Raw genomic sequence first — 22165 nt, 5'->3', positions numbered from 1 at the left:
CAATAAAATATACGTTGTTTGATTGTTTCCATCCCACAATAATTGAACAAATTTCCAAATTGGATGCCCTATGCGAAATGCAACATTTTGAGTTTAAATTATCAATTTACCCTCATTATTATCATTAGGAAGTCGATCTTTCTGTTCATTTTCATTTTTTTATCAAACATAGTCATTGGAAACATGAAGAACCTTTAAATGACAGGTTTCTATCAGAGTGGACTTACATGACTGGGTTCTATTTGTATTGGTGTTGTTTTTCTCTTTTGCATATAAGAGGTAATCTATATTGGAGACTTTCTTACCTGTTTAGTAAATTGTGCTTGTCTGTAGCTGTAGGTATGTTTTTTTAGTTTGATGCAAGATTAATGGTTACTTTGACTCTCATTTGACGTAAGTTTTCATTTGATATTTTCTTTTTTTTAACTTGGAATGAAACCAAAACTAGGTTAATATCTCTATTTATCATTCTGTTTTCCGTATTTTCACCATTCCTTTATATTTTTCCATCTACAGGGATTGATTTTGTGAGAAAAAAGAATAAGGTCTTTGCACCAAAGAAAGTCACTATACCGCTAGAAGACATAAACTTGTTCTAGGGCTTGATCTATCAACATTTTTTTATATCTTGTTTCCTTGTATGTTGCATTTTAACTTTCATTGTGCATGACATCTGGAGCAACAAGCATATACTTAAAGTCTACCTGTTTTCCCATGCCTTTATAATTTAGATTTATCATCACATATCACAGGAGAAGCACTTAACACCTCCCAACCTTGGAAATATAACAAGTTGATCATCTTGCTACACTAGAACTTTACATTAAATTTGCTATATAGATAAATTAGAAATGTACATTCAAGTTTAGTTTTCAGAATTAGTTGTCATAATTTATGAAAGAATAGGAGGTGATCAAACTTCTCATTTTGCTCCGGAAGACCTAGAAGTGCTCCGGCCTCTAGATCTTCCATCATTGCTTCTAGATGCTCGTATTTGTTTCCTAGGAATGCCTATAAGAAATAGCAATGTATTTTTATTTTTATTTTTTTAATTCTTTATTTTTATAATGAATTTAAGTATTATTTTGGTTGTTGTAGATTGTTCCTGAACTGATTGAGCTTCTTGTTGCTCAATTTATGTGGTTGGATTATGATAATCCACCTAAGCCTATTTATCTTTACATTAATTCATCCGGAAAACAGGTGATTTTTTCTTTTGTTTTGTTTCTTTTAAGGTTAAATTACTAAATACAAGAAATAAGTCAATAAAGATTTTGTTTTTTTTTCTTTTGTAGAATGACAAAAATGGAGACAGTGGGGTCTGAAACAGAAGCATACACCATTGCTGACATCATGGTTGTAAGCAATTAAAATCATTCATTTTATCCTTTTAAGGTTATTTAATGATATGATTTATTAATTTCCGAAATTGCCCTCAAGTACTGCAAGTCAGAGGTGTATACAGTTAACAGTGGGATGGCATTTGGTCAATTATCATTCCTCTCATATGCTCTTAACATTGGCTGCATTCAATAAATAACAACATACTTTCATCAACTTATTTACAATATCATTGTACTTTTGTTTTCTTAAATTCTCCCTATTACAAGTTTGAAAAATCTACCTAGTTATAGGTATGCCATTGAAATATAAAGCAACTTTCTCTATGATACCTGAGCAAATATTCATGTGATTGATTACTTGACATTTATATTTATTTCTTTTCTTGTATTGGGTACAAAGTACGAGTTGGGTTATAAATCTCCTAATAGATCAGGACAAAACTTCAAGTCAGGAGAAGATATGGAAGCCTTTCTTTTTCTGTTTAACTTTTCTTCTGAAGATATGGGAGCCTTTCTTTTCTGATTAACTTTATGTTCACCATTGTTAATTGATCTTTTAGATTGCAGCTTCCATGTCATCGTACTTCAGGTGTTTAGTTACTTTTTTTTTCTATTCAATGAGAAATATTTTTTCACTGTGTGGTGATGAAATCAAGCTTTGCAATTCACTGATGAGGACTGGAAACAACTGAATGACATTAGTTATTGGATACGAGGAAGATGACCAGGGGGTGTACTTCACATGAAACATAATTATGCTTCAAAACTTACTAAAGCTCATGAGTTTGTTGTTGAGTTATCATGTCATGTGAATCAGAGGAATCAAAGACAAACTGTTGTAGGGGGGGCATTAATTTATCGGTAAACACTTTTGGCTCTGTTTGATTGATAGCTATTTCTATATAGCAAATGTTAACCTTGGTCTTTGCGTTTTTTGTTCATAGATTACAAACACCAATTTCTTCAAACAACAGAAGATCTAGAGTTTAATTGGGTGATTGAAGGTGATGGATGTAAACTTGATTCTGGAACTCTTAGTCTACCAACATTAGAGTTTAATTGGGTGATTGAAGGTGATTTTGGTTCTTGAAACGAGACTCAAGATATCATATTTTGGCATGGCTAGCAGCTTTGGAGGAAACGAGACTCAAGCAAAAGTAAACACACAGAGAGTTGTTGGCACATAGTAAGTTAGATGATGCAATTGTATATAAATGAGTTCATTTTTTATAACATTTACTCACTTTTGGAATAATTATTTGTATTTGACATATTAGTGAGATGAATTATCTTTGTTATTTATGGTATTTTATTTTGTATTATGAGATTTTTAATGTATTATTTAATTTGAAAATTAGTAAATCTATAAATAATATTTTTTTTAAACATTTAAAATTATGATACGCAAAAATGTGAGTCATCTTCATTTATGACATAGCCTTTCTTGACAAGGGCTTTCTTGATACGCATTGCGTGTCATTAACATGCGCGTCGTAAGGTTACGACACGCGAATGCGTGTCGTCTTCCTTTATGACAGGGCCTTCCTTGATACGCATTGCGTGTCGTAAACGAGCGTCGTAACTGCGCGTCGTAAATGAGCGTCGTAAATGCGCGTCGTCTCTCTTTATGATAGGGCCTTCCTTGACGCGCATTTGCGCGTCGTCTGAGCCTTTTACGACGCGCAATGGGCGTCGTAAAAGGCTGTTTTTCTAGCAGTGTAGTGATAGGCTATGGATCTTTAGGAATGGCATGGTAGAGTTGCTTGATGTATGATGCCTGATAGCCTAGGGGTACGTCTTCTATGAAATTCACATCATTACTGTAGTTTCTTAGTGTATGCATCATAGTTCTACATAACCAAGATTTTATAGCTTGAGAATGTTTGGTTTAGCCTTATTTCCTATTCATTTTTTGGTTGTGGGCTTAGGGTATAATCAAGTATTCGAATGTCTATAGGATCCAGTGTTATGTATGATTAGCATACATGAGTGCTACATGGTGTTGGAAAAGGTGTCTAAGTCCGTAACTACATTTGGTATCAACTTGACCCGACCCAGCATGGTCCATTTGGGTTGCACTTCACCTAACAACTTGTATGGATATACTTTTGAGAATAATATGTTTATGATATATTAATATATTATTAGTTATAATATATTAATATGAAATCATAATTATTTAATTAATATTGATCAAGAATTAGTTTAGAATTAATTTAGTGATCAAAATGGAGCTAATTAAATATGTACTCATATATATATATATATATATATATATATATATATATATATATATATATATATATATATATATATATATATATATGGATTGGGCTAAGATTTATTTAGGATGGGCTAAGAGTATATGAGGTCCATGAGCATGCTCAAGACGGATGTATCCACCTAGCGTTATGTTACCCTCGTTGCGCTTCACTGTGCCGAAAGGATGTGGGAGATTGAGATTGAGATTCAGATGAACGAGTTTAGGCATGATCCTATTCAGTCACATCCTACAACAAATCGGTTAAAACCTGCATATTTGAGGTCCGGGGCATAGAGGAGCCACACTGATGGGTTTTGAGCAATCTAACACTCTCATTGTGTACATGCAACCCTAGAAACCTTGGATCTATTTTTTCTCTATTATACATGCAAATATGATTTTTCCAAGGTTCTCATCCTAATTAACATATGATGGGGTACTTGTAATATAAAACATAGTGGGATGACATACCTTTTTCTTGTGGTTGATTCCTTGGAGCTTCAAGAGCCTAGCACTAAGAATGTGGATGCCTCAAGTGGAATCACAAATCACCAAAACACTTTGGAAAACGTGAGAGAATAGTAATCATACTAGAAATCAGCACACATCCGTCTTCATTTCTATAGGATCCATGGATTAAAAACTCCATGGACTATCCATGCAAGCTTAGCCCATCCTAAATGAACTTGGCCCATTCTATATATATATATATATATATATATATATATATATATATATATATATATATATATATATACACACACACATGTGTGTGTATATATATACATATATATATATATATATATATATATATATATATATATATATATTAGAGTCCATAGCTAATTAGTTCATTTTGATCACTAAATTAATTCTTGATCAATACTAATTAAATAATATGATTTTATATTAATATATTACAACTTATAATATATTAATAAACCATAGACATACTATTCTCAAAAGACTATCCATATAAATTGTTCCGGTGAAGTGCAACTGTTAGGTGCAATTCGTGCACCTTTTTGCACACCTTTTAGTCCCATTTCATGCATCTATTTAGCATAATTGTTCTTCCTTTTTCTTGCATTTCATCATATGCATGTTAATCTTTAGAACAACCTTATTTGCACACTTTCATGTCTTTTTCAGGTAAACCGGAGATTAGAATGCGCTTTGGGAGGTGCCAGGAATCATTGGTGAAGATTTCGGTATGATCGGGCGAAGAACGAAAAAGTTGGAAAAATCAAGTTTGGAATTGGAGTCAGAGAGGTACACGGGGTGTGTTGAATTTACACTGAAAAGTAGGCACGGGCCGTGTCAGTTTAGTGCAAATCAACACGGGTCGTGTTGGCTGCTGAACACGACCCGTGTCAGTTTAGCCTATTTTAACACGGGCCGTGTTCAACCCAAAAACCAACTTTTGGCAGCTTTTCCTATCTTTCATATTACGGGTTGAGGGCCACTTTTACATACACACAACATATCAGAGCACCATTGAAGAGGAGAATTCGAAGGTTTTTGCAAGGGTTTGATTAGCAATCATTTGGAAACATTAATTCTCGTTTTTGTAAGTTGTGATTACACTTAATTTCATCTTATAGACTTGTGATCTTATTCTAGCCATGTGTGGCTAGAACCCTAACTTCTCTAATTTCATGTTTTGACTTTTTGGTTGTGAACCAAATCATATGACCTGATGTTTGTGTTTAATTTCTATCTAGTGAAACTGATTTTACTTCAATCGAATGTTTGATTCTAATAATGATTCTTATTGTCCATTTGAATTAGGGTTAGGTAATTCAAGTTATTCATTTTGCAAAATCCGTAATTGTTTTGTGAATTGAACTAAGTAACAAGCATTAAATTAATTTTTTATGAATGAATTTAGTGTAAATCTTTTCACACATTCTTACGCTCCCGAGCTTGTGAGGAATATTGGGTGTTGTTGGGAACATTCACAATAAGCTTAATGCAATCATTTAATCTACTTCTAAGAGCTTGTTTCAATTAGGTTAGTAAGGTTAGGATTAATCAATGAGCTTGTTTTGATTGATTGATGTGGTCATGAATGGAAATTGTTAGAGCTTGTTAACACTTTCAAGTACCAACTTAGATAGAATGAAAAAATGTCTTGTCATCTTTGATTCACATTGCTGGATTGTCATACATGGAGTTGGAGTCCTTACAAAATTTGAACTTAATTCATTCGTTTAGTTTGCTACTCGTGTTTTAAATTTGTTTGTTTAGTCATTGCACTCTAAACCCCCTTTATTACTGTTGGTGACCATAGTACCTTGCGCAAAGAGGTATACACTTATTATCCCGTGTCTCTGTGGATCGAACCTGCTTGCCTTGTACTACCTTTTAGTGCAATATAGTGGGATTATTTTGGAGTATATCGTACCCCTATTATTTTTTGGGTCTGACACGCCTAACAGCAACCCAAATGGACCATGCTACTTTCGGGTCGAGTACATACCAATAATAGTTATGGGCTTCGACATCTAATCCAATAGTATCCCGCTTGGATATGTCTAAAACTATTATTCAAATATGACTGCAAGATCCCGACTAGCAATCGTAGCTCTTAAAGCCGCTGCCGAACTCTGACCTAGTCAAATGACGTGTCTACTAGATAAGGGATCATATATTTCTCCATTCTAGATATCATATGGACTGAGACATGGATTATAATCATTCTTTCCGTCCATTTGTTGTTTCCTGAATTCCGATTTATGACGACTGACTAATATGCATTGATCCTCTTGTAATGACTATGCACAAAAGTCACAACTTGGCAACAGACATTTACAAAGTATTCCAATGGCGAGCAATTCCGTGGAAACGAAGTCTCAAATTCAAAGTACATTCCTTTGAACATCCTTCTTGCATTTAGTTTTCTAATCTTACACAAATTTAATGAATACCTTCCACCTATGGAAACATTTCCACATTCCCATTTTGACTATCACTTCTGAACAAGAGTTGCCTCTTTCCAGATGATGTCAATATGATCCTTTCAAAATTAACACTTATACTTCCAATTGTCCATGAGCAACCAATCTTTGGAAAACCTCAGATTGTCCTCGACAATTGCATAATCATTTTAGTCATATCCAGTTCAAGTATTTTTCCCCCTTAATGCACTAGGTATTTGGAAAACTTTAGAACAGATAAATATTATAGCACATGTAATCGATCCTATATCCAAAGCATATGAGACATGATTCGTGATGTCTCACATAAAGACATGATACTAGAAGAGTCTTTTGCTATAATATTTCTATTTCTATTTGTCATGTTCTCATACTTTAGATTATGAAAAGGGATGTCGTAATTATAATCGAATTTTAGAACGCAAATAATGTAATTATGACTAAATTTGATTAAAAACTCACAATCTAAGCTTTTAGATTTGAAATGAAGTATAATTTCCTCTCCTTTAATTATAGCAAAACAACTTTTCAAACCTTGCAAAGTACATTTTTCCAATTGAAACTTTTGTTTTCTATAATTAACATTGCTAACTTGCAACACTAAACATAATAATCATGCTCCCACTAACATGATAATTATTATCATAACACTTATGCTCCCACTAGCTTTGACATGTATCCATAAATCAGTTAGACTTCGAGAAATCAATACTTTACTGACTTTCTTACCAAAGTTCAAGTTTCTGATACAAGATGCTTTGATAAAACTTTATGAAAATCATACACCATTTCTTAGACATCTCACATGTGTGTCTAAACAATTTTAGAACTATGAAAATGGATGTCGTAATCATAGTCTCAATTGTTTAGACCTTTGTCATTTCTCACAAGTCCATGTTAATGTTCCGGTTAACCACACACACTCCACTAACGACTTTGAGAATGCAAATATCACAATTGCTATCTACTTAAAATCTATTTAGCAAAAGCGTTTCCTCACCATCATTTTCATGAATCGGAGAGAAACCTAATGACACTTAGATTTTATGGTGTATGTGTTCCTATTCATGTGAATTTGTCAAAACCATAATCACAAGAGAAGGTTAGTGACAAATTCATATGGACCGAACTTGTTTAATCTTAATTTCTTGCCACCTAGTAGCACAAGGGCCTACCATGTCTTCCAAGTTGTTATGCAAGCAACCGAGAACTCATAGAACTCACATGCATAGTCAACTTTAACCAGAATGGGCATAGAAACAAGAATTATGTCAGCACGATAGGTTATAAACCTCAAGTCGTGTGCTAGTGATAAACTACAGGTTTTATTCTTGATTAGTTCTTGAAACTCTTTCAAGATGTTTAATACTCCCACTGTCCTCTTGACATATAAGACTCTCTTGACAAGAACCATTCCTTGACAAACAAATATTCAAGAGATAGTGCGGATTCTTATCAAGACAAACACTTCACACAATTGGCCTTAGTTGGTCTTTATTTTATCCAAAACATCACAAATTACCAATTTCAAATGTACAAGAGTAGAAAACATTTTACTCTACATTTGATAAGTGTTATAAACCTTCTTTAAGATATGTCACTCAAGTTACAATCTTGAAGTATGATTCTAAGAATTGTTTTGGAACAAAGTATGACTCATCTTCTTGATTTAACCATTTCAAAAATTCATGATTCCTCTTCTTAGCCATAGGAATGCACTAAGATGTCCTTACAGGATCAATTGTGATATGGTTTCTTAATCATTAAGATGATCACAAAACATAATACTAAAGTACTCTCTCATCTTTCCATATTTGAGAAACTTTTATCTTTCTGCCTACTTTGATTCTTCTCATTCGTTCTGCCATACATTGGAACTTTTCCAATGTTTCAAAATTATATTTAAACTTGTAAGTATAACCGTATTTACTAAACTTTAGTAAATCATGACAAATAGTCTTATCGATCTTTGTGGTGGGCTTGACTAGTACACAAGAATGTGTACTCGATCCCTTAGTCCTTCACTTGACTCACATATACATGTGAACAAGGAATTAGTCTTAATATTCCAAAGATGAAGATTCTCATTCATCATACAATACAACTTGCATGATTCCAAGTTCCTCTCCAATTGAAACTTAGGTGATGAGAATCTTTCCTTATTTGGCAAATTTAGACACTACCACAAATGAAAAAATCAAATTCATATTTCCAATATTGCTAAAAAATACAAACATCATTTTTTCATAAATGCCATTGCAAGGAAATATAAAATAAACAAAATTTTTTTATTTATTTATAAAATACGGAAAAACTTTTCCGTACAATGCACTTACAAGTGAAAACTATGCTATTACACATTTCCCAACAATCTATCATAGCTCCTAAGTAGTAGCTCAAAAATCCGATCTTCAAACCACGCGAATGAAATCCATCTTCGCGATCAGATTCAACATACTCTTCTTTTAAGCTTCCTTAATAGAACACCCAATTTGAAATATTAAGGCTAGGACCCAACACAATATTTTATAACTTGGAAGAGGGATGCTGTAATCCAAGCTACAAAATATTTGAAGGTAGGCGAATGACGATTCACCAATTTCCACCATGAGAAACGAAATAGGTATTAGGTTTTAACTGGATTGAAACTCCTAGATATTTTGAGATTCATTGAAATTTTCAATGGTATGTTTAAATCTCGATTTTGCCCTATCAAGTTTGTGACTAGGATGTCAAGGATCACAAACAAGGTGTGAATGACCATGCAAATTAACATGGTACCCTTACTTTTATTACCTAATCGATGTGCCGATTACCCACACGCGCTCCACCGATCTATGATAAATATTAAGTCGCCCTTTTCCACTCTTACGAGTCCATGTTAGTGTGTCGGTTACCCACACACACTCCACCAACGACTTGGTAAGGTACAAAGTGCAATTTCATGGGTTAGCACCATTTTCACATTTTCCTAAAGTAAATAAGATTGGGAATTTATAAAAAGGTTTAGTTACTTTATATTTATCATTATACTTATAATGAGAGTTATACTCCTTGTCCTACCCGTTCGGCTAATGACCCTCCACCAGTAAAGGAAGCGGTGGGTGAGAGTGGACACCCATTAAGCTGTCATTTTATAGGCAACAACCTTATACCCCCTTATAGACCAGCTTCGTGAATGAGACCTACTAACGGTAAGATTGACTTGCTCTTATACATATATATATATATATATATATATATATATATATATATATATATATATATATATATATAATTAACTTATAATACTATAAAGTATAAGGGTTGAATTTTAACTTTTAAAACTCTAGGGTTTGGAATTAAACTGTGTGTGTGACTTTACAAATTCCAAAACTTGAGGGCAAGTTTTGAAACTATTCAAAAACTTTTCATTTTTATAACTTATGAGTTTATTGGTTTTAAAGAAAAGACTTTTGGAATTCCATAACTTAAGGACAAGTTAATGAGTCCATTAATTGGCATTTAGATCAAGAATTACACTAACAAACAATTTGCAAATAATTCCTATGATCTACTAAAACTCATATGTATGAACATCGATATCAACAATATCAAGAATCATATAAACATATATAAAACTTGAAATTTTGATAATAACCATTGAAAATGGATTAGCATAACCATTACCACATCAAATACAGGTTTTATAAGTCCAAAATAGTTTTGGGTAATGATTCTAGTCCATTTCCAGTAGAAAAACTCGAAAATCTACACACAAGGCCTCCTACTAGCTGAGTGCAAGAGTCTACTCGACGAGTAAGATGAGTTTGCACTTGGACTCGTCGAGTCCCCCATGGACTCGGCGAGTCCACTGAATTGTGAATAGTTTTTCGACTTTTTCAAGCATTTTGCATCAAGTATAAAGAAAACAAGCGTAGGCTCTGATACCACTGAATGGTTTTGAGCATTCTAACACTCCTATGGTGTACATGCAACCCTAGAAACCTTGGATATATGTTTTCTCTATTATACATGTAAATATGATTTTTCCAAGGTTCTCATCCTAACTAACTTACCATGGGGTACTTGTAATATAAAACTTATTGGGATGACATACCTTTTTCTTGTGGTTGATTTCTTGGAGCTTCAAGAGCCTAGCACCAATAATGTGGATGCCTCAAGTGGAATCACAAATCACCAAAACACCTTAGAAAACTTGAGAGAATAGTAATCACACTAGGAATCGGCCCACTCTTGTTCACACACACACTTGTGCCATTTCATGTGTCAAAGACCTCTTTATATAGTATGGAGGATTATGGTTACATTCATGTAAACCCTAATATCCATGACCATTCATTTCCATAGGATCCATGGATTAAAAACTCCATGAACTATCCATACAAGCTTAGCCCATCCTAAATGAACTTGGCCCATTATATATATATATATATATATATATATATATATATATATATATATATATATATATATATATATATATATATAAGAGTCCATATTTAATTAGTTCATTTTTATCACTAAATTAATTCTTGATCAATACTGATTAAATAATATGATTTCATATTAATATATTATAATTTATAATATATTAATAAACTATATACATACTATTCTCAAAAGAATATCCATACAAATTGTTCCGGTGAAGTGCAACCCATATGGACCATGCTACTCTCGGGTTGAGTATATACCGATAATAGTTATGGGCTTAGACATCTAATCCAACATGTGTCAAGTGCAACAAGGTTTATGAGGGTGCTTGCCGATCATCTGCTGGATGCCACAAATGTGGAAAGGATGGGCACTTCACGAGGGATTATTGCTAATCGGCCTTAATACCGAGTGACAAGATTTGTTAGCATTGTGATCATGTGGGCCTTGTGAAGTCCAATTGTTCATTGTTTGCGGCTAGGACGGTGCAGGGTCCAGCGCCAACCACTCTGAGCATCAGAAATGGACACCAGGGAAGCGAGGAGCCCCCGAGGGCTCGAATAGTGGGATTATCAAAACATTCTCCTTTATTCCAAAGGAAATACGATTGAGTATGTCGTTCCGGTACATTGTTCTCATGAAGTATTTTCATCCAATTCAATTTTTGAGATAATGACTATACCAAGTAGAAATATTTGATTGTATATATTTAAAATTGTATTCGAAAACCGTTGTTATTTCTAATGAAGATATTTAATATTTTATATTAGTTTATGATTGAGTACTTTGTTTTTTTTTTCAATTTATAGTTTTAATCGTCAACTCATATTTTATTTTGTTTTATGGTATTAAATTTTTATATTACTTTATCTTAGTATTTTAATTGTGTTGACTTTTTATAATTTTATATGTATTTTTTATATGTTTCTTGTATTTAATGTGAGTGATAATCTAATAAATTTAAAAACAAAAATGAGAATAATAAACTCACATTATGTAAATGGCCATAATGATAGTTTATTCGATTGAAGAGCATTATGGTAATTTCACATCAAAAATATTAGATAGTATGCGCCATCATGTAGATGTGTATGTATCATCACATAGATGGGTGATAATTTCATAGTAGTGATTTTTACCCATTTATTGTTAGGGTAATTTCGTAATTTGGTATAAATGGGTTTGGAGTAATAATAAGGGTCTTAGTGGAAATGATTAAAAGGTGAAGGGGTGAGAGCATAAGTACAATAAGTTGAGGGTTAAATTCTAATAAAACAAACACAAAATATGGTTATCATCTCCATTACGTATTTATGCTACATAGAGCTCGCACTCGCTTTCCTTTGTTTAAAATCTACATGGATCACTACCACAATCGTTACCTCGACTTCCGCCTTCCGTCGGCACTGGTACCGCATTGAAGATCACCACTTTCTCCTTCGTTCATTTCTGTACCGTGCTCCAAATTTTGAAGCCCTAGTTTTACCAATTGAAGCTTTGATTAGGTAATCACTTCCCCAAAATTTGATTAAGGTGTGATTAGGGCTCGAAAAACTTCAATTCGAGCTTAATTACCCGCATTTGATGATGTGTTCATCATTACCAAACGTCGAAGGTAATTTTATTCTTTCTTCAGTCTCTCTTCTCTTCTTCCTCATTAATTGGTCAGGAACGATATCCTCCTCTACCTACTTTTTTGGTTCTCGATTCCATTCTGATTCATGTTCACAATCACACACTTACACAAGCACATATGAACACACAATAAAAAACACATAGAAATATGCAATCAATTATGAAAGGAGTAGGTTTTTCTTTAATTTTATTTTATGTTTCCGATTGAGGGATATGGTGGTGGCATTTGTTACATGCTATTTTGTTTTGAGGTTTTATGATCGATTTGCTGTGAGTCTTTGAGGAATGTTGGATTTTTTTGTGATTTTTTGTGATATCTGTTGGATTAGTGTCTAAGTCCATAACTATTTTGGTATGTACTTGACCCGATGGTGCATGGTACTTTTGGGTTGCCTTCACCAAAGCAACTTAATTGGAGAAATAAATAAAGAGAGAGGTTATTATGATTTATTAATATGTTATAAGAATAATATATTAAAGGAGAAATCATATTTGTTTAATTAATATTGGTCAATAATTAACTAAGAATTAATTTTGTGATCAAATGTAATTAATTAAACTAGAGGGGCTGAATTGTAATTATGTGATAGTTACAAAATATGGTAATGGTTATAATAAATATGGGTTGAACGAATTCAAGGAGATAAGGATCCTTGAAATCGTCCAAAGGATAAAAGATAAGGGTTTTCAAGGCTTATCTTATGGTTGCTTGGTGGGCAAACAACTAGATAAGGATAAGGACTGAAACCTAATCTCTACACCTATATAAATAACCCTAAGGCCATAAGAATTCGTCCATGCCTAGTCTAGGGTTCCTAGAAACGAATTTTATACCTCTTCCCTCTCTCTTTATACCTTCTCCATTTGCTCTTGGTGTTTGTGAACCATTAGAGGAGTGACACTTGTGACTCTAAGCCTTCCAAAGTCAATACAAGGAGATTTGGGATTGTTATTGCTACATAATAATCAAGGTAATATTATAAACCTATTCTTATGTTAATATGATTACTTATATGCTAGAATTAGGGTTTTATTATGTGTTCATAATGTTGTGTATCTAATAGTGAAAACATAGATCCAATGCTAGGGTTGCATGTACACATAGGATTGTTTGTATAAAACCCATCAGTGGTATCAGAGCCTTTGGTTAACTTGTTTTCAATTAGTTTATTCAATTGTATGAACTTGACACATTAGGGTTTATTGCCAATAAACCCTAGGAGGCTAGGGTTTTTCGAGATTAGGGTTTGCAAACCCTAATTTTCAAGAGTTTGAATAAGATCTTCAAATCCTTTCCTTAAACCCTTAAATTTCGAAATCTAGGGTTTGTTTTAATCCCTTGATTTTCGAAATTTGCCTCCGCCCCAAGATAAGATCCTAAATTTTAGGGATTTGGATTATCCCATATCTTGTAATTATCCTCTAGTTGTTATATATGGTAATTATAGATTTTGCATTATCCTAACCATAATTTCGAAATCTAGAGAGATAATTACGGGATTAGGATATCTTAAATGTATAAATGGTAATTATCCTCATGATTTAGATAATCCCTTACGATTTAATAATTAAATTAATAGTCTAATTCAAGATAATTATTAAATCAAGAGTTTTAATATTTAAAATATTAATTTATATGGCATAAATTCGAAAATTTTAAGAGAGATTAAAACTAAATTGTTTTGAAAAGTTTCAAAACTTGCCCTCAAGTTTTGGAATTTAAAAGTTGATTAAAAGTTTAATTAGGATGTTAAATTCTAAAACCCTAGTATTGTTTTGAAAAGGTTCAAATTACACCCTTATGGTTTTATTAATTAATTAAGGTGTATAATTAAAAGAAGTTTAATAAATCCATAAAATTTTGGGTTTACAATTAAAAATATAATTGTTATATTTGACCACCTAGTATTTTAAAGTGTAAAACACACCTTATACTATATTTAACATTAAAAGTCTAACATTATATATATGAATGAGTAAAAGTCAGTCTTACCGTTAGTAGGCCTCATTCACGAAGCTGGTCTATAAGGGGTGTTTAAGGAAATTGCCTATAAAATGGCGATTGAATGGGTATCCACTCTTACCCACCGCACTCTTGACTAATGGAGGGTCGTTAGCCGAACGGGTAGGATAGGACGAAACCTTCCATTATAAGTATAATGAATTATTAAAGTAACTAAATGTTTTCATAAAATTCCCAATCTTAGTTACTTAGGCAAAAGTGAATTGATGCAATTCCATGAAATTACACTTTGTACCCTTGCGAAGACGTTAGTGGAGCGTGTGTGGTTTACCGGCACACTAAATGGTTCTAAGTGAAGGTAGCAAAGGGTGACTCAATGTTTGTCATAGTTCGGTGGAGCGTGTGTGGTTTACCGGCACATCGAATAGATGACTGTAACATGTGAGGGCACCATGTAAGTTTGCATGGTTATTCACACCCGCTTTGTGATCCTCGGCATCCCAGTCACAAACAAGAGGGGCATATCGAGATTTAAACATGCCATTGAAAGTTCAATGAATCTCAAAGGATCTAGGAGTTTTCATAGATTTAAAACTTAAATTCTTTTTTGTTTTTCGTGGTGGAAATTAGTGAATCGTCATTCACTTACCTTCAAATATTCTGCAATTAGGGTTACGGCATCCCTCTCCCGAGTTGTAGAATATTGTGTTGGGTCCTAGCCTTAGTAACTCATTTGGGTGATTTACTAGGGACTCAATCAATCAACTAACTTGAATTCGTTTTCTCCCGTTTTGTAGATGTCAAAGTTCGACAACTATGGTCTTCCCAAATCCCGTGGAACAAGCCTTCCACATGAAGATGATATTCCACGATTCGATCGAGGAACAAGAGATCATACTTCACTTCCTCCTCCTCCTCAAATTATTCTCCCTAACCCACAAGTTCAAAGGCTTGAAAAGTTCAAGATCACTCAAGCCCTTTTGGCAAGTAAACATAAAGAAGGAAAGTCGGTGTGTGCACACGTCATAGGGATGAAGTCACACATTGATAGGTTAAGAATGTTGGGATCTGTAGTCTGTGAGGAAATAGCTGTTGATTGGGTTCTTTAGTCACTTCCTAACTCATATAGTGAGTTCGTAAGAGAGTACTATATGATGAACCACAACGTAACCCTTATAGATCTCACATATATGCTTATTGCTGCTGAATCAGCAATGGTTTGGCGCAATAGAAAAGCAAAGTTGATTGGTGAATCTGCCTTCAATACCTCTATGGATATAGATAATGGCAACGAAAGACAAGCTATGATCGAAAAGTTTCATCATAAGAGAAAGGCAATGTCTGAAGTAGTTCCATGTCATGTTCCAAAAGAGTCAATTTGCTGTTATTGCCAAGAGAAAGGGCATTGGAGACGAAGCTGCCCTATTTACCTAAGAGATCTAAGAGATGGGAGAGTCAAAACGTATGGCTTTGCTTTAGGTAAAATCCATTGACTAACTCTTTTAAGCTTGTATTCTAGATTCTTAATACATAATGTGATAAGATTACAATTGATGTTTTGTAGGATCGAAGAAAAGAAAGGAAGCTTAAGGGAAGAAGTGAGCAAAATCTAACCGTGAAGGAATGGATTTCGATCGCATTTCTCGAAGATTAGATTCTTGAACTACTACTTAGAGTTAGAATTAGATTGCTAAGAAAGATGTATTAGCATAGTTTTTCAATGAATTTCATTTTAAGGACAAAAATTTTTCCGCAATAAAATAAATTTTGATTTTTATATTATTTATTTATCCTTGCAATGGCGTATATGAAAAATTGATGTTTGGATGTTTCTATTATTAGCAATAATGGATTTGGTTATTATTATGTTATTTATGGAAAGTCGAGAATTTACCAAATAGGGAGAGTTTCTCATCGCCCAAGTTTCAATTGGACAGAAACTTGGAATCATGCAACTTGGTTGCACGATGAATGAGAAATTTCACATTTAGAAATTAGAGTAATTCATTGACAAAGTGTCAAGTGAAGGACTAGGAGATCGAGCACACAAAGTTGCGTGTTGATCAAGTCCACCATAAGAGTAAATGTGATTATACTTACAAGATTAAGTGTAATTCTAGATTGATTGAAAAAAGGTTTAAATCAATAGTAGAACGAATAAGAAGAATCAAGTAGGCAGAAAGATAAAAGTTTCTCCATTATAAGAAGAACGGAGAGTACCTTTTATGCTTTATGATGGGTCTTAATGATTAAGAACCATATCTCAATTGATCCTCTAAGTGAGTCTTAGTACAATTGTATGTCTAAGAAGAGGAATCAAGAATTGAAGAAATGGTTAAATCAAGAAGTCAATCATACTTCGTTCCAAAAACAAGTCTTAGAGTTAAGATTGTGAAATTGAGTGATAAGTATTAAGAAGGTTTATAACATTCATTAAATGTGGAAAGTTGTGATGTCTTGGATAAGACAAAGACCAACTAGGACCAATTTATGAAGTGTTTGATAAAAGCTACACTAACTCTTGAATATTTGTTTGTCAAGAAATGGTTGTTGACAAGAGTTGAGGTTTACAACCTATCGTGTTGACATTATTTTGTTTCTGTGCCAATCCAATCAAGTTAATTATGCATGTGAATCCTATTGATCAATGGAAAGTACATTGATAAGAAAAGGTGAGCTGCTTAACGACTTGGAAGACATGGTGGGCAGCTATGCTACCATAAGGCAAGAAATCGAGATTAAGAAAGTTCGATCCATATGAGTTTGAATTTGTCGTAAACTTTGTTTTTAACAAATTCACATGGATAGAAACAAATACATCGTTTAAATCTAAGAGTCATAAGATTTCCTCCTTCATGAAAATGATTGTGAGGAAATGCTTTCACTAAGAAAGATTTAAGAAGATAGTGATTGTAAAATTGCATTCTCGAATTCGATTATGGTTACGGTATCCCTTTCCATAATTTGAATTATGAGGTTTGGAAATTAGTCTTAAGTGTTTAGACACACATATGAACTATCGAAGGCAAAGGTGTATAAGTTCAAGAAGTCTTGATAAAAGATTATCAAAGCACTAAGTATGAGAAACATGAACTTAAGAAATTCAATAAGCATTGTTTTTCTGAAAGTTAAGCTGTTTCTGAATACATGTCGAAGCTAGTGGGAGCATAAGTGTTATGTTTATAATAATCATCATGATAGTGGGAGCATAAAAGTTATGATTATATGATTATTAAGGCACCTATTGCAAGTTGGCAATATTAATTATAGAAAACAAGAGTTATACCTTGCAAAGTCATAAGGGTTGTAATGTTGTTTTGCTATAATTAAGGGAGAGAATATTATGCTTCATTTCAAATCTAAAGGATTAGGTTGAGAAATGTTAATCAATTTAGTCAAAGGTAAATAGTGTGTTATTAAATTTTCGATTATGATTACGGCATTCCTCTTCACAATTCGAATTTTGAGAACATAGCAAATAAAACATTATGCGTCGTGTCCCATACGCTTCGAGTATAGGATCGATTGCAAATGCTTTAATGTTTGACCATTCTAAAATTTTCCATATGTCTAGCGCATTTAGAGGGAAAAAGGACTAGAATCGGTTTAGACTAAAATAATTAAACAACTATCAAAGGACAATCCAAGTTCGACGAGGATTGGTTGCTTGTGAGTAATTGGAAGTATAGTATTGGAAAATATGGAAATCTTTCCATATTGGATGGACCATATCGACTCTATAATGAATAGAAAAGATTCTATTAAGAATGAGTTGTCATATAGAACATATGGAAGTGTGTCCATATTGGGAATTGAATATTGAGAAATCTATGACTAGATTAGAAACTTCTATGCAAAAGGATGTTCAAAGGAATGTACTTTGAGTGAGAGACATCACGTCTATGGAATTGTCTCGTAACAATCTCCGATAGAGGACTTTGTAATATCATTGGCAATAGTCTTTGTGACTTTTGTGCAGTGACATTACGAAAGGACAATTGCATAAAATGTTAGAATCTAGCATATTCTATAAGTAGCAAGAATTTGATATTCTTTCACTTATGAAAAAGGATTTGGAGTTGTGAAATGAGAATGATTGGAAATGTGCTCAATTTGGTCTATTTCACAAAGTAAGAACCATAGGTAAACATTGTGTGCATGCTAGGAGCATGGGACAAGTGTAATAATTCAAGAAAGAAGTTGATTACCCGAAACGACAAATAATGAGTAATCAATATGGTGATAAATAAAAGGCATTTTATTTATACTCAAAGGTTGAGACCATATGGGATTAGTATTATTCTTGTGTTTCACATTTGCATGTTTTGACTTCCAGAATAATTGAGTTTATTAAGAATAATCGAATTATTCGAACGCGCCACAGTCGTTCGTATGTTGGAAGTAGGTATGAATGAAGACTGTCATGAATTGGTGTGTGGATTGTCTAAAAGAGTATTAGACATAAGCAAATGTTTGCTGCAACGTTCGTGAGTGCTTATGAATATGATTTGAGCATTGTATTAAATCCACGCTCACTTGGATTACTCCATGAATTGTATCACGAGTGATTGGTGAGACGATAACATCTTATATTCTTGAAACCGAGATGTGTGAGTTGTATCTTGCAAATCAGTTGCACATTGATAATATGTAAACGCACTAGTAACTTGGTGTTATAAAACATATTGTTGTGTGTGATTTGGTGAGTGAGTGCAAGCAAGCATTGTATTAAAGTTTATCCATTCCTTTTATCCAAAGTAGGATAAAAGCGATATCTTTGGGCCCCTCGATGATTTTGTGATGACAAACGTAAATGCTCGGCCGGGCTAGGGCTAATTTGATTTGTTCAATTAGTCAATCGTCATAAATCGGAAATCGAGATATAGTACAAAGAGAATGATTTGAAATCATATCTCATATGATATCTAGAATGGAGGAATATATGATCCCTTATCTAAGAACACGCGTATCTGATAGGATCAGAGTTGACAGCGGCTTTGGAAAGCTACGATTGCAGATCGGGATCTGAAGTCATACGCAGAATAGTTGTTAGACTTATCCAAGTGGGAGACTGTTGGATTAGTGTCTAAGTCCATAACTATTTTGGTATGTACTTGACCCGATGGTGCATGGTCCTTTTGGGTTGCTTTCACCAAAGCAACTTGATTGGATAAATAAATAAAGAGAGAGGTTATTATGATTTATTAATATGTTATAAGAATAATATATTAAAGGAGAAATCATATTTGTTTAATTAATATTGGTCAATAATTAATTAAGAATTAATTTTGTGATCAAATGTAATTAATTAAACTAGAGGGGCTGAATTGTAATTATGTGATAGTTACAAAATATGGTAATGGTTATAATAAATATGGGTTGAATGAATTCAAGGAGATAAGGATCCTTGAAATCGTCCAAAGGATAAAAGATAAGGGTTTTCAAGGCTTATCTTATGGTTGCTTGGTGGGCAAACAACTAGATAAGGATAAGGACTGAAACCTAATCTCTACACCTATATAAATAACCCTAAGGCCATAAGAATTCGTCCATGCCTTGTCTAGGGTTCCTAGAAACGAATTTTATACCTTTTCCCTCTCTCTTTATACTTTCTCTATTTGCTCTTGGTGTTTGTGAACCATTAGAGGAGTGACACTTGTGACTCTAAGCCTTCCAAAGTCAATATAAAGAGATTTGGGATTGTTATTGCTACATAACAATCAAGGTAATATTATAAACCTATTCTTATGCTATTATGATTACTTATATGCTAGAATTAGGGTTTTATTATGTGTTCATAATGTTGTGTATCTAATAGTGAAAACATAGATCCAATGCTAGGGTTGCATGTACACATAGGATTGTTTGTATAAAACCCATCAATATCCTCCTCTACCTACTTTCATTCCTTTCTATTTACAACATTGTAGATTCAAGAAATAGCTACATACTTCCACTACATGTTTATTATTGCATCGCAATTTTCATTAAGGTTGAGCTTATCAATGAAATGATGCATTCCATTAACTTGCTTATTCCATTCCAATCCATGATCATTCCATTCTATCCACTTAATCTCATATGTATAGTAGTGTGATATTGAGAAAGCAACAAATTGAAATTTTAACCCCCCTGCTTCATCTGGGCCCACAGATATTGATGCTACATTAATCAGGGGGCATACTACTATGGGCACCCCCTTTTGCCTGATAAAAATGGAAGTAAGTTTCTCATACTTACATTTTCAATTGGTATATTCTTCTAATTAATATGATTTAATTTCGATAAATTTAACAACTAAGTTTTTTTACATGAATATGTTTTTAACTTTATATTACCAAAAACCAATCATAGTTTGATGTTCTTTTTTTTCTCACATTTGTACTATTTTCTTTAACTGATTTACTCACTTTATATTGTTAGAGGTGTTCCTTGCATATCTGGAGTCTTGACCTGTGAAGACATGGATCAACTATATTTTAATAATTGGAGTAACTATCACATTTCCAATTATTATCTTTTTATTTTACGTAAACAATTTGTAAAACTTTTTTTTTCTAGGCCTTGAATCGTGCAGGTGGTAAAACATGGAATAAGGGCACTTAGGCAGCTTTGGCTGATGTAAGTTTCATTTGAAGAGTAATAGATTAATATTTTGCAATACTATTTCATCAACATTGTTCAAAGGATATTGAGAATGCAAAGGCAATTATTGCAGAATAATAAACTATAAGAGTTAAATCTTTTTTTGGGTTTTATTTTTGTGTAATGTTTTTGGAAAGTTGTGTTAATGTTTTGCTGAGTAGGTGATCTTTGTTTGCATAATAATTAAGATAGTGCCCTATGGAAAATAATTTTCCCCCAAGTTTTCGTTTATTTTAATTTGAGAACAATTTATGTTTACTATTGAGTAGTTCCATGATATATATATATATATATATATATATATATATATATATATATATATATATATATATATATATATAAACGGGTTAAATACAAAAATAGAAAAAAAATCAATGAGGAATTTTATGGTCGCTCATTGGATAAATCTGTGACGAGATTTTATGGTCACTAATTGGATAAGCCAGTGATGACTATCTATGGTCACTAATTGTATAAGACACTGACGCCTTTTTATGGTCACTGACAAGTTAAAATAGTGATGACTTTAATTGATTAGTGACAACATTTAGTGACGAAATGGGTCGTCTCAGATTCAATTACCATTATACTTTAGTTACTATTTAGTGACAACTTTTATATTTAGGTCAATAATTAGGTTTTGTGACGGATATATAGTGACGACCCCAAGTTTGGTCCATAAGCCATTTAGTGACGACTCCTTCTCTTGTTAGTGACCATTTCTTTTTTGTCACTAATTGGTATTTTTTGTAGTGAATTAGCACTTCAACCTGTGGTGGAAACTTTGCTCACATTCTTCGAGAATCCTAATTAAAGCTTGCTTTTTCTTTCTTAACACATGAGATACCTGCAACAGATTGTCAAACTCGTCTAATACCATCTTTTTTTCTACAATCTTACATAAATTTTATTAATTGATAACCCAATTAAGTAGAACAAG

General features: G+C 33.0%; 1 long non-coding RNA gene across 1 annotated transcript; it reads left to right on the top strand.

Moving 5' to 3' along the window:
- Positions 1–12314: 12314 nt before the first annotated feature.
- On the top strand, positions 12315–21325 carry LOC145051569 (uncharacterized). Its single transcript, XR_013683705.1, has 3 exons — positions 12315–12597; positions 20734–20801; positions 21004–21325. It is a non-coding gene; the product is annotated as an uncharacterized LOC145051569 (long non-coding RNA).
- The last annotated feature ends 840 nt before the right edge of the window (positions 21326–22165 follow it).

This window comes from Lactuca serriola, chromosome 5 (assembly GCF_051521515.1).
Source record: "Lactuca serriola cultivar US96UC23 chromosome 5, Lser_US96UC23_V15, whole genome shotgun sequence".
NCBI classification, from domain to species: Eukaryota; Viridiplantae; Streptophyta; class Magnoliopsida; order Asterales; family Asteraceae; genus Lactuca; species Lactuca serriola.
This window is presented reverse-complemented; position numbering and strand designations above follow the sequence as displayed.